Source organism: Thamnophis elegans, chromosome 2, assembly GCF_009769535.1.
Source record: "Thamnophis elegans isolate rThaEle1 chromosome 2, rThaEle1.pri, whole genome shotgun sequence".
In the NCBI taxonomy this organism is placed as follows: Eukaryota; Metazoa; Chordata; class Lepidosauria; order Squamata; family Colubridae; genus Thamnophis; species Thamnophis elegans.
In genome coordinates this window covers 134,572,759-134,586,947 of record NC_045542.1, presented here as the reverse complement: position 1 = coordinate 134,586,947, position 14,189 = coordinate 134,572,759, and the positions used below count along the sequence as shown (strand labels likewise).

The 14,189-nt window shown below is 38.5% G+C and overlaps 1 protein-coding gene across 1 annotated transcript in view; it reads right to left on the bottom strand.

Moving 5' to 3' along the window:
- SUCLG2 (succinate-CoA ligase GDP-forming subunit beta) overlaps positions 1–14,189 on the bottom strand; it is a 265,851-nt gene that overhangs the window by 175,490 nt on the left and 76,172 nt on the right.

Here is a 14,189-nt window from a genome sequence, read left to right as displayed (position 1 = left end):
AAATCACATGATCATGGATGCTGCAATTGTTATAAGTGCGAACTGGTTATCAAATATCCAGATTGCAATCAAGTGACTATGGGGATGCTGGAAGAACCAGAACTTCAAGGACTGGCAACCACCATTCATTCAGTGCCATCAAAATGTTGAATGGTCACTGTACAAGTTGTTGTGAATAGAATAGAATACAATAGAATAGGAACCTTGGAGATCTTCTAGTCCAACCCCCTGCCTAGGCAGAAAACCCTATATCATTTCAGACAAATGGTTATCCAATGTCTTCTTAAAATTTCCAGTTTTGGAGCATTCACAACTTCTGGAGGCAAGTTGTTCCACTTATTAATTGTTTTAACTGTCAGGAAATTTCTCCTCCGTTCTAGATTGCTTCTCTCCTTGATTATTTTCCACCCATTGCTTCTTGTTCTACCCTCAGGTGCTTTGGAGAATAGTTTGACTCCCTAAGAGCCAAATATGCTGGCTCATATTTAAATGGTTGTCCACTATGATTCCAAGATCCCTCTCACAGTTAACTAGCCCTTAATTGAGGACTACTTTTTTCCAAAATGCCCAGTGATTATCATTTAATATTTGTCTGAACCAGTTTTATGATTTGTCTCGCACAGGAAGTGTTTAAGCTTGTCCTATCAGTTTGTGTCACTACTTGCCTATCAGATTCTCCCTTGGCTTGGCTCACAAGGATCTCTAAAGATACTAACCTGCTAATGCTATTATTATGCTTGTCCAAAATAGGTGGAATTTCCTGCAAATTAAAGGAGGTGATGGTGATGATGAGGCCTTTATTAGAGAAACCACATTTGGGCTTGGCTAATTTAAACAACTACAAACTAATGTTCAATATTCTCCATTTAGTCAAACTGGTGAAAATGCCCCAACACTGTTTTAAAGAAGATGTTGGATAACCATTTGTCTGAAGTGGTGTAGGGTTTCCTGCCTAAGTAGGGGGTTGGACTAGAAGACCTTCAAGGTCTCTTTCAACTCTGTTATTCTAAATATTTCCAAATACTTGTAAAGTTCTTGGAGCTGCAGCAGCACAGTCTTTTCACAACTTCTGGAGGCAAGCTGTTCCACTGATTAATTGTTCTAACTGTCAGGAAATTTCTTCTCAGTTCTAAGTTTCTCCTCTCCTTGATTAGTTTCCAGAACTCTTGCTTAGAACTCTTAGAAACAGATGTCTGACAATATCCTATGAAATCTGAATCTAGACCTGGACCTGATGCTGAGACAATCTTGATTACTTTGATGTATAATCTATACCAAGAGAAATAATTGAAATATAATTGTGTTGGTATCACTAGATCTCAGTAGTTTTTGTTACCATTAAGTTTAGTATCTTTAACCACTTCAATGAACTGTAAGTTGAGGTGTTAGTTGCAGGAGTTCTCGTTTTATTTCTTGTGACACTGTGACAAAGCAATTCTAAAATATATCTGTTCAGCCTTATGGGAAGTCTGATCTACCAGTTCCCTGAGAGCTTCGGGATGGATATCTCAAGGGCTTTCATAAAGGGCTGGACAAAGGAGAACAAACAGAAGCAAAATTCAAAAGGTGATTCCAGGGGGTTCCACCACAAAACCGCGTTCGACTAAACTGCGCTCGACTAAACCGCGTAGCTGACGTCATCAACAGGGCGACAACAGCAGGGAGACAGAAGCACGCTGTAAACGCTAAACCTAAAATTAACCCCTAAACCTAAACCTAACCCCCCTAAACCTAATCCTAAACCTAACCCTTAACCTAACCCTAAACCTAACCCTAACCCTAACCTTTAACCTAACCCTAAAGCTAACCCTAAAGCTAACCCTAAAACTAACCCTTACCTTAAGTTGAATCGGCTTGCTTTCAAAGCACTATTTAAAGTGCCCTTCTTTCTCCGCGCTGGCTGTTGTCGCCCTGTTGATGATGTCAGCGACGCAGTTTAATCGGGCGCGGCTTAGTCGAGCGCGGTTTTGACGGGTCACGATTCCAGGGTTCAGGTGATGTTCTCATTTGGGATGTTACTGTCCCTTTAAGAAGCAAGTTCACATTTGGAGATATATAAAGGAACCTACTATAATTGAATGGGTTCTTTCTCTTCACTGCCTTTACTTCTATATCTCCTGTGCTCTTGTACCACTTAAAGTGGGAGACCATATTGTTGGGAAGAGAGCAAAAGGCATCTATGTTTTCACAAATCCATTAATAAGCAATGGATGTGGGGATACAGGAACAGTGGCAGGCAGGGAAATGGTATTCATGGAGCTAGATAAATGTTTTTTTATAGGCACTGGGAGAAATGTTTTGTCCATCAATAGATCAAGTCACATGAAAATCACCTCCCAAATTGGTATTGGCACAGATAACTATTTGACAGTCCTCCACATGTGACTGACTCCAGTAATAAACAGAAGATTAATAATAAATCTAAAGTGAATACATTTGGGGGGGGGTAGGTCAGCCTTTACAAAGTTAGCATGAAACATGAGAACAAAAAAAAAGAAAAAGATATGGAAATAACACAAAATATGATTTCTCAACCATGACTGTAATTTTACATCTTGTTTGTGTATTTCAGGGACATTTAAGTGACAGCAAAATGGATGTCAAAACAAACTGTCAGTCCTGGCACATTTCATGCTACTGAGAAAATTTTTGAGTCAAATCCCACGGGCACTAACAGCAAGAAAGCAGTCACAAAGCAACATACTCAAAAAACAAGTTGGAGTATCGCACAATGCCACTATCATAACAATAATAAAAAATCTCCCAAACTACAGATTATATTCAGTAGCTAGAGATGTCTTCCTCTTCCTGTTTCCTTTTAAAACAGATTCTCCTGTCTTAAATTTAAGATTCTCCTGTGGAAATTTTCTTCCATAAGGATTACTCAGATTCAGCAGCCACTATCACAAGAAGCCTAATTCCTCTTACCTCAAGTAAGGAGAGGTCTAACTAAATGGACTTGTACAGCAACAAGTCATTTTGTAAGCCACTTCCAAGGAGATGATATAGAGAAGCACCTGACCATCACTGGGATTAATCTGCTCAAGGAATAATCTTCTGAGTTTAGCAGTCTATTGCTAATTAATTCTACTTCATCATGGCAACCTCCAGAAATATTCAGAGCAGGTTTAATCTAGGAAGTCTTTTGCTTAAATGAATTTAAGGTTTGGTTGTGGTAATCTATACATCCGTACACTTATAATGAAAAATGGACAATAAATTTTATGAATATAAATAGAAAATTAATTAGCACATTCTAGGGATATTAACAAAAATCTGTGAGCACTGAATAGAGCTGGGGATATTCAAATTCTAAATTCTGCTCAACTCTGAAGCTTCAAGCTACCTCTAGGCCAGCTACTCTCATTCACCTGACTTAAAATTGTTCTTTTTGTTAAAAGGAAAAGGGAGAGGTCACAACTGCAATTCTAAGGTCCTTATGAAAAGGTGTGCACAACCAATAAAACAGATTTTATGACATGCCACGTGTACAACATCATCACTAAGTTTCCCCAACCTTCCAAGCTGTTCCTATAGTTACGGAATGCAATGGAAAGTAGATACATCCACTGCAATACAATTTTTTGGTAAAAAGTTCAGCATGGAAAAAATGGGGCCTGTTAATTCTGATTCCAGCTATGAACTAGGAACAATCTAATTTTTTTTTCTGTTATACTATATTTCATAAAAAAGATACTCCTTATAAGTATTATTGTTGTTTTTTTTAAAGAAGCCTATACTGTATTTTCAATTGCACAGATTGTTATTTTGCACTATTACTGCTGAAAAGTAGTAATATGCATCAGAAAAGAATCAGGAATAAATAAAACATGATTACTGTCTGCTTCATGCGCTCGGATTTGGATTTCTATCATGTGCATATTAGGTACTGTGTCATCTGAAAAAAGAAAGATCAAAGGAACTCTATGATGATGGTGATCATTTTAAGCCTATCCAGGATGAAAAAACGAGTTGTATGACATATGCTAACAGTGAAATTCAGCACCCATTTCTAACAATATTTGTTTTGTTTTTTTGCCTCTTTTTCTACTTCCAGCTGGCAACTTTAGTAATTTGTTCAGAAATCCAACTCAGGGAACAGTAACTCAGCACAACATTAGTGTCAAACATCTGAAATGAGATTTTGATTTGCTAGCCCCCTATCCATTACTCACATTACTATAAATCTATTTGCTTCAAAGACATTTAGTGGCAAAGAAGGGTTGTAAAAAAACTAAAGGTATGTAGCAGGCTGAAGTCACTTGCTCCCTCAGTGAAACTTTCTAAAACTTTTTTTTTTTAAACGCTTTCAGTTTGAGTCTAGTGCAGTGTTTTTCAACCTTTTTTGTGCAAAGGCACACTTTTTTCATGAAAAAAATCACGAGGCACACCACCATTAGAAAATGTTAAAAAAAAAATAACGCTGTGCCTATATTGACTATATATAAAGTAATTTTCCCACGGCACACCTTACACTATGTCACGGCATACTAGTGTGCCGCGGCACAGTGTTGAAAAACACTGGTCTAGTGGTTAAGGTGCCAGGCTAGAAACCAGGAAACTGAGAGTTCTAGTCTTGCCTTAGGCATGAAAGCTAGCTGCGTGATTTTGGACAGTCAGTCAATTCACTTGATTGATCTGACAAAAAACAGACCCTACATTTGCAGGAAAACACTAGAAAGAAAGAAAAAATAGTTACATCATAAAATTCCCTAGTTTCTTATTTTCATGGTTGCCTGCTTATTTATTTAATTTATGTGTGTTATTTATACCCTTTCTTCAGGAGCTAAGATTAGTGTATGCCATATTCCCTATTGTAGCTTTTTGAAGACTGGTGAAGTAAATTTGATGCCAACCCTGAAGCTGACCTGACCGTGGCCATTTTGAGGCTTCAGTGTTGCCACACGGAGCTAGGGATAAGGAGGGAATAGAGATAGCTGTACTTTGTAGCCAAAACAAAATACTTTCTGCTGGGAACCAAGGTCATTCCCATAGATGGTTGTAGAGAGGAGGAGTGAAGTTACCAGGCAACCAGGCAACACCTTGATTAGACCATGTGACTGATTATTTGGGGAAGGGGGAAAACTTTTACTTTTAATTAGGTAAAAACCATGGGAACATTCAGAATCGGTTTTCACCAGCCTGTGCCAATATGATATATCTAATAAAGCTGTTCTTTGAGGAATCTACCTGCCCCGGAGTTCTGTTTGGTATGGATATATTACTTGGAATCCTGACATTTGACTGAGAAAGAGAGCTTATCCCTAATCATTCACTGAGATTAATATATTTCTTAGATATTAAAGAAATCGTGATCTCTTTTAGCTCATCTAAAAAAAATTGTTAAAATAAATATATTGCTCTTGGGTAGTCCTTGAGTTACAACAATTGAATCCAAAATTTATGTTGTTAATTAACAAATGTCTCACTTAGCAAAGTGAGTTTTGCCCCATTTATGACTTTCTTGCCATAGCTGTTAAGTGAAGTATTAAGTGTTAAGTAACTGCAGCTGTTAAGTTAGTAGCACACTTGTTAAATGAATCTGGCGTACCCATTGACTTCGCTTGGCAGAAGGTTGCAAAAGGTGATTTTATGATACTGAGACACTGCAATCGTCACAAATAAGAATCAGTTGCCAAGCTTTTGAATTTTGATCACGTGACTATGGGGATGCTGCAATAGTTGTAAGTGTAAAAAATAGTTATGCCACTTTTTTCAGTGCTGCTGTAACTTTGAATAGTCATTAAATGAACTGTTGTAAGTCAAGGATTACCTGTATCAGAGAATCTAGACTATCGTTAAACTCTTAACTTACTTTTTTTTAAAAGTGTACCTTAAACATTTACTTTGTAATAGTGTAAATATTCAGGAAAGCCAAAGCAGCTGTAAATTCTTTTACCTCAAAAAACCTTGATGGTATGGAGAATTAGCAGTGTATTAATTGCAGGGGGAAGAAACCTTCTTCCTTCTGGTCCAGGTCCAAAAGCAAAGGTGGTGGTAAATGAGCCATATTAGGGAAGAACAGTATGTCAATGATAATTAACAGTTACCAAGATTAATTATTTAGAGGCTGTGCTGGAAAGGAAAGCGCTCTTATCTACCTACTCAGTTTCTCTTTCTGCCTTTAGCTTAGCTTCAACTGATCAATGAGCAATATGAAAGTCATTATCAAAAAGCTCATTCATGAAACAATCACTCCAACATGTAGAAGTTTGTTGGATTAGGGTTTCTTTTCAAGAAAATCTGGGGATTTGACTGATAGGTTATAAAATATATTGTTCTGTCTATGCAGGTATGTATAATAGACATCGGAGAAATAATGGGCAGGGTAGAGTAGGGTAGGGTGGGGTGGAGGGGAACAGAAGAATTCTTTATTGGCCAAGTGTGATCGGACACATAAGGAATTTGTCTCTGGTTCATAAGTTCAGTGTACATATAAACAAGTCATAGGTCATAAATTATAATCATTAATCATAAGTTACAAACAACAGTTGCTAAATCACAAAAAACCAATAGGACAAGATAGTAGGAAATATGTGAAGATGAGAAAAGATGAGAAATGAGAATTAAGTGCTCCGCAGAGTGATGGCATGGGGGGGGGGGACTATCTTTGTGTCTAGTTGTTTTGGCATGGAATGCTCTCTAGCAGCCTCCTGAGGGGAGAAATCGAAATAGATTATATCCAGAATGTGAGGGGTCTGTAGATATTTTCTCTGCCCTTCTTCTGGTTAGGTGGATCTAAGAGGAAATGTTGCCTCTTCCTACAGAAATCATGCCCTGCTTGCATGCACTTTTAGGGGGGTCCAAATCAATTCTTCTCGGGGAGAAGATGAATCACATGGCATAGGTCGCCTCTATTAAAGTTGCCTGTTTAAAACTGTACTGCAATGTAACAGAGAGAAAATGAGGCAGTCCTCTCTCTTCCTTTCCACCTTGTAAAAAAGTTCTAGACAAGAAGCATTTCCAGAAGTACCAGCTTTATCTTTATTGTATGGCTACACTAGAATCTTCTGAGACTCTTGCATCTCAGAAAACATATTCCCACCCCCATCCTTACAGTCCAAGAAACTAGGGAAGGTCCCTTCTGAGATCTTTGCCACTTCTCCATTCCTTCTATGAGTGCCTCTTATCCAATCATTGTCTAGTCTATGGTTCTTCCTCCTATTTCCCAAGGTACTTCTTGCACTCCATTATATTCCCCTAGAAAAACATGGAGAGCAAACCCTCCTATGGCAAAGCAAAATTGGACTATACTCTGGTCACAGTCGGGAATTTAGAATGAATGTCTTTGATTGAAAAATTGAACATGTCTTTGATTACTACTTTAAGGGGATTGTAAGTCCAGCAATATGAGCAATCAAAGCAACAAAGTTTAGCAGTGCTATTTCTTTGTCCAGAGTCCAGGGCTGATAGTAAAAACAATGTTTTCATTATGTAGGGACTACTTCTTTGGGGAAGCACAGAAAGAATGTTTCCTCTTTTACTACAAACTTACAACTCCATACATTTTCAGCGCAGCGCAGCCCAGCACATAACTGCATCTATATTTATAAATGAAGGGCGACATTTGCAGTCAAAGTGGAATTTTGGAGAAAATACCTCTAATGCAGGGATCCCCAATCTCAATCCCTGGACCATGGCCTACTACTGGGCAGTGGCTGGTTTGCAACCTGGCCATGGACTGGCAGGCTGGTGGACATGTATGCCCATGGCTTGCGTGGGCCGGTTCCCCTTTCCCCTGCCCCAACCAGGCTGCCAAGCTGTAAAATTTGGGAACCACTGCCCTAACACTATAACATCTTCCCAAACAAAATAAAGGACTAACTTAGCAATAAATCAACCCTCAATGGAAGGAGAAAATATGACATCAAATTAGGCAAGGAAAATTAACCTCTCCCCAAATACATGTTCCCAGGGAAACTAAAATGTCAGCTAAGCCATAAGATATTTAGAAGGTCAAGACATGCTGATAGGCTGGGAAAAGACTAGGAGGCAAGGAATAGTTTGGGAAACAGGGATAAAATATAGCATTCCCTAGAGAGGAAATGAGTTCTTTCTTTCAAGCCTCTATGACTGTGATGGTGAATCTGTGGCATACGTGCCTTAAGTGGCACATGGAGCCATGTCGCCTGGCATGCATGGCGCCTGTTCCTTTTCCGTGTTTCTGGTGCGCATGCACACACAAAGAACAGCTGGCCTTTGTGCATGTGATAATGCCAGAAGCAGGAAGCGCTGGTCTTCTATTTTCTGGCATGAGCATGCACACTGATCAGTGTGTGTGCATGCGTGGCAGTAACAGAAGACTTTCTGGCCACCGCACACATGCATGCTGGAAACCAGAAGTTCATTTTCCAGTGTGAGCATGCCCCCGAGATAGCTCCTCTTCCTGGTCGCAGCCCAGACGATCACCTGCGCGAAGTGCTCCCTTTTAGGCACTCAATACTGCCCGTGTGCACGCACGCTCCCTTTTCAGCACTTGGTGCTGAAAAGGTTTGCCATCACTGCCCTATGATCTCATAGCTATACCCTAATCGCCTCATGATCTTATATGGATAGATAATGTGCTATAGCGAATCAAATATCTTACTGCCTGTACCCATAATCAGCATACATCTACAAAGAGGGCCACCCTTGTTAAAAACTTTTCTTTGTCTCCGATGCTAATTATTGTTTTAAATTAATGTTTTCTTCATTGAAAGTGGGACAGTCTTTGTTTTTATTTTCTTTAAAAAAAAAAACTAAAAGTTCTCCTTCACTCACAAAGAAGCTCCATATAAAATTCAAGAAGAGAGACTAGGAAAAAAGAGAATTTGAAATATGTTTCCATGCCGCAAGAAAATATCTGAAAGCAGGCCTAGCCAGAGAAAAGGCTGGCCTCAGCAAGATGAAGTAAAAAAGGAATCTTGTTCTGTTTGCAGAAAACAGCTACCCAAACTTACCAATTCTGAAAACATATTCAACTAACAAATGTTGTTGTGTTTATTCAGATTCAGTGGAACATAAACTGATAATTGACACTGATATTTTTAGAATGCCGCATTCATCCCCATCTGTTTTCTCTCTTTGTCTCATTTCTAACAATAAGGTCCATGACAATGTTCACAATTGATTCTGATTGTTCACAGAACACTTTCAAAAGTAGGTCCACAAATATCCTGGTTTATTATTCCACATTAAAATTAGATACAAAAAGGTGCATTTCTTGTTTTTTTTTTCCTGAGCTCTGTCATTAAGAACAGCAGCCATAATAGATAACTTTCAAGACTGTACATCAAGTGGGTGTTTTTTTTCCCCATAGCCTCTTGTCTTGGAACATAAAATTACTTGATTCATCAGCAATACTTTTTGTACATTAACTTCATTAGAGAATTGTTCAAACCAAAGCATCTTTGAGTTCAATCTTTTACTAAATACCCTTTGAAGACAAAATTTAATAATGTGACTTTACTGTAATTTTCTAAGCATCTGTTATGCTTCATCTGATTAAAAAAACAGTCCCATAAATAATTTTATTTCTTTCCCCTTTTAAACTTGTAGTGACTTTTCGGTATTTCGAGGGAAACCATTAATTAAAAAATCTATTAAACATATCAGGATAAATCTGTTCCTGACTTCAGTTACTATCTAAAGTGTCATTAATATTATTTAATTACTATCCAATTATTATCCAGAAAATAGATAGAAGTTCTGAACAGAACTATTTTACAGTTGTGTGACTAAACCAACATGAGAAGATAAGGACTGCAGCCTGATAAGCATACAATAAAAATAAAGATTTGGAAAAGGGGAAACATTAAAACATGAGAGGAGCATAAACATTCAAGAATAAAGATAAAACCAGAATACCCTACCTCTTCAATTGAAAAGAGTGTAAACCATGTATCTGAAGTAAACTTCTCCAGATCCAGTGACAATGTGACACTTTTACTCATCTGAATTTACAAAGGCTCCTGAAGTCTGTATTGTCAGGAGTAAAAAGCACTATAGGAAAAAGATGATGACAAGATACAGGGCATAAATAATGCAAAGCTTGCCATAGGGTGATGATTTGGAAAGGTTTTGTCAGTGTAAATATATTTTATCTATTGACTGGCTTTAAGGCATCAGGCTAGAAATCAGGAGATAGTGAATTCTAGTCCTGCCTTAAGCATGAAAGCTGGCTGGGCCATTCACTTTCTCTCAGCCCAATTCACCTGACAGGTTGTTGTAGGGAAAATAGGAGGAGAGATGAATATTAGATATGTTTATTAAAAAATAAATGAAGTTAATTTGATGGGGGAAAACCTCATTGGGGTACAGTATGCAAAGACTGCCATCCTTTCAGTTAATTCCAGGTTTGATTTGGAAGACACTCACTGAACTGAACAATTAATAGCAATTTGTGTGTATGCGAATGATATGAACATATTGAACACTATTCAACAAAATATAGATCTGCACTAGTATTGTAGTTAATATCGAGCAATTCATCCTGAGAGTTGATAACGCCTCTCTTAATACTACAAAGATCAGCTTTTAAAATCCTAAAAGTTTCTCCTCATCTCTTTCTACAGCATTCACAGATATTGTTAACATTTGATTTCTGTGAGTTCTTTATTTTACTTTTCTGGTGCCTTCTCTACTTTAGAATTTGCCTCTCTTCACTTCTGGAAGATAGAATCTATGAGCTGCACTGATAATTTTTTGCAAGTACAATCCAGATGACTTTGTAACATATATAATACAGAATAAATCAAATTTCATTCAAAATTCAAGGGTTGATGAAGGGCAGTGGTGGCTGTTATTTATATAACACTGTATTTGCTCATACCACTACAGTGGGACAAATAATAAGGATACCAACCTTTTAGAAATGAAGATATAAAAATATGTTGATTCAATGGATTAAGTATACAACAATTTAACAAGTTTGAAATATGCTGTCAGAGTAAGTTTAAACTTTATTCCATCAATTCAACTGAACTCTGCTAAAGGATACTTTAGTCAAATAACTTCCTTTATCTCTCATTATAATAAAAAGTGAAGAACATTAAACAATTAATCTATTGGGTATTTGATTATCTTAAATAATATGAGCAATAATCTGACAGGGGATGTGCATTCAGAAATGAAATACATGAAACAATTCAATTCAATCAATGAATCAGCACATTAATTTTCACTTTTGTATGATTTCCTAACTTTGGCTTTAGGACCATTTGTTTAATGACTGTTCGAAGTGGCAACATTTGACATTTCATGGTTTATTAATGATAATGTCATTGATTATGGGGCTGGCTACAAGAGTAAGCAAGTGTATTCACACACACATAGACCATAGTACTATAGTTGCTTTAGAGAAAAAAGAAAATTGGCGTATAAGATAGTGTATAAAGGTCTAATGAAGTTCAGTGCAGAATATGCACTATTTTCAAAAAGTTCAAGGACTGATTATAATTCACTTTTAGGAATAAGATATAAAAATATGTTCATTCATTGAAAAATGTGACCAGACCTTGCACTGGTTATAGCAATCCCATAGTCATATGATCAAAGTTTGGTAACCAGCATGTATTTACATTGGTTGCAGAGTTCTAGGGTCACGTGATCACCATTTGCAACCTTTCCAAGGGCTTTCTGACAAGCAAGTCAGTGGGGGAAGCCAGATTGGCTTAACTCTCATGGCTAAAAAGTTAATGGTCACTTAATGACTACTTTGCTTAACGACAGACATACCTGTCCTGTCCCAACTGGGGGTGAGGATTACCTGCAGAGCATCTTGCACACCCCCAACCGTGCCTTAGCTGCAGCCCCAACTATCCCATGAAAGCAGAATAGGTAACAGGGGAATGATGAAGGTATGATCTAGAAAGGACAGAGAGGTCAAAACCAGGGGTGGGCTTCAAAAATTTCAGCAACAGGTTCTATGTCCAGTTGCTGGGTGGGCATGGCCATGGTGGGTGTGGCCTAGTCAACCTCTTTCACCACAGCAGGTGGGGACAACATTTTTGCCTTCCCCAGGCTCCGGAGGCTTTCCTCGAGGCTCTGGGAGGGCGAAAACTGCCTCCCCTGGGCTCTGGAGGCCCTCCAGAGGCCAGAAACAGGCCCTGCCTGAGCCTCCACATGGGCCCTGCACTTACCTTCCATCCAAAACAGGCCGCGTGGAGACTCATAGGAAGGGTGGGGTGGGAGAGGTCAGCTAGGGGTGGAATTTGGAGGTTCTCCGAGCCGGCCATAACATTAGCTATGGGTTCTCCCAAACCCAGGCGAACCTGTAGCAGCCCACCCCACCCCCGGTAAAAATTGTGCTCACCTATCCCTTATGTGAACTGCTGCATATTTCATACTGAAGTTCTTTAGAGCATTATTTCCCATATATTCTCTACTTCTTTTTTCTTTAAAGCAACATGTATTGTGTGTGTGTGAGTGTGTGTGTGTGTGTGTGTGTGTATACACTTACTCTCTCTTGTAATCATAACCATAATCAATGACAATATCATTAATAAACCATGAAATGTCAAGCTGTAGGAACATTACTCAATCCACAAATTCACCCTTTTTTTTACTATAATAGGTATATATGATTGGTTTTCTTTGCTGTCCTATTTATAACTCCGTTGCTTATTAAGTCGTATCATATCTCAAGTTGAAAGCAATCAGTGAGTTCGCTACAAGAGCTTTTCTGAGCTCAGCAGTCATTAAAGGGAACTGATGAGAGAAGAAAAGGGAGAGATTAAACATGTAAGGTTCAGAGCCTCACACAAGAGCATTCTCATTTAATCTGCTGAAGTGGCACATATGATATTATTCTACCTTTTATCACTGTAATTTGAAGAATGACTAGTAAAACAACTTTCAGATACGGAAGAGCAAGTTTGTATATGAGAACCCAGATCACTAATTTAGACTATCTATTTCTCACAGTTAAGCACACGTAACGTGTCAAACGACATTACATTAAATGCAAATGGTATAGCTGACTCTTTGATTTTTACTTTAAAATAAGCAGTCTGACTCAGGCAATCACATGAGAGAAGTGATTTAACCTCCTCCATTGTGGTTGCTTTTTGATGTTGTTCTCCCCTGGACAATTTGTGAGTATTTGTGTTTGCACAGGCACATGTATTAAATAATACCTATGAGTGTATTTACATATGTGGATGTTTAAAAATACTGAATACTGATTGAATACTGATCAGCTCCTAGCTGGATTACTATACTGTACATCACAATAGGGTTGCCTTTTGAAGAACATTCAGAAGTTGCAGCTGGCCCAGAATGCAGCACCGCAGGCAGTTTTAGAGTGTTTCTTGTTATATTCATACAACTTTGCTGCTCTGTAAGTTGCAGGGATTCCCAGTAAGTTTCCAGGTGCAATTCAAGATGCTGATCATCACCTGCAAAGCCTCTGGGGTATAGAGCTATAGTACTTGCTTTTCTTCTATTGTTTCTGCTCACCCCACCAGATTAGTAGAGGTGGCATGCTCCAGCTCCCATCTGTTGAACAATGTCATCTTTTCAGATCTTGGAGTCAAGGCTTCTTGGTGGCAACACCAGAGGTGGCATTCAGCCAGTTCTGACAGGTTCTGGAGAACCAGTAGTGGAAATGTTGAGTAGTTTGGAGAACTGGCAAATAGGCAGGCCCTGCCCCTGCTGCCTCCCAGCTGATCTTTTGTTGAACAGGAGAAAATAGCTGGAAAGCAGTTAGTGGGGCGGGGAGGGATTTTGCAGTATCCTTCCCCTGCCACGCCCATAAAGCCACACCCACAGAACCAGTAGTAAAAAAAAATGAATCCCACCACTGGGCAACACCTACCCTGTGAAACAGCATCCCCTGGAGATTCAGGCGGCTCCATTCCTATTAGCTTTTTTTGCAAGGCCTTGAAGATTTATCTATTTCTCCAGACCTTTGGAACAGGTGCGTAAATAAACCCTGCTGTTATCAATAGGCCTTTTCTGAGACTAGGGTTGCTGTTTATCCTCAGAGGCATAGGGTTACATTTTGTGGGTCTGATTGTGCTTCAATCCTCATCAGCCTCCCAGAGTCAGTAGTGCAAGATAAGTAGCTCTACAAATCACATCATATACATAAATTAAATTATGCATTCATTGCAATATTTTTGTGATGGTAGTCCCTTAATAGTATCTTTTTTTTTTCAAAATATTTTTTGCATTTTTTTTCTATCGCATTTATACCTGCTGAAATTAAA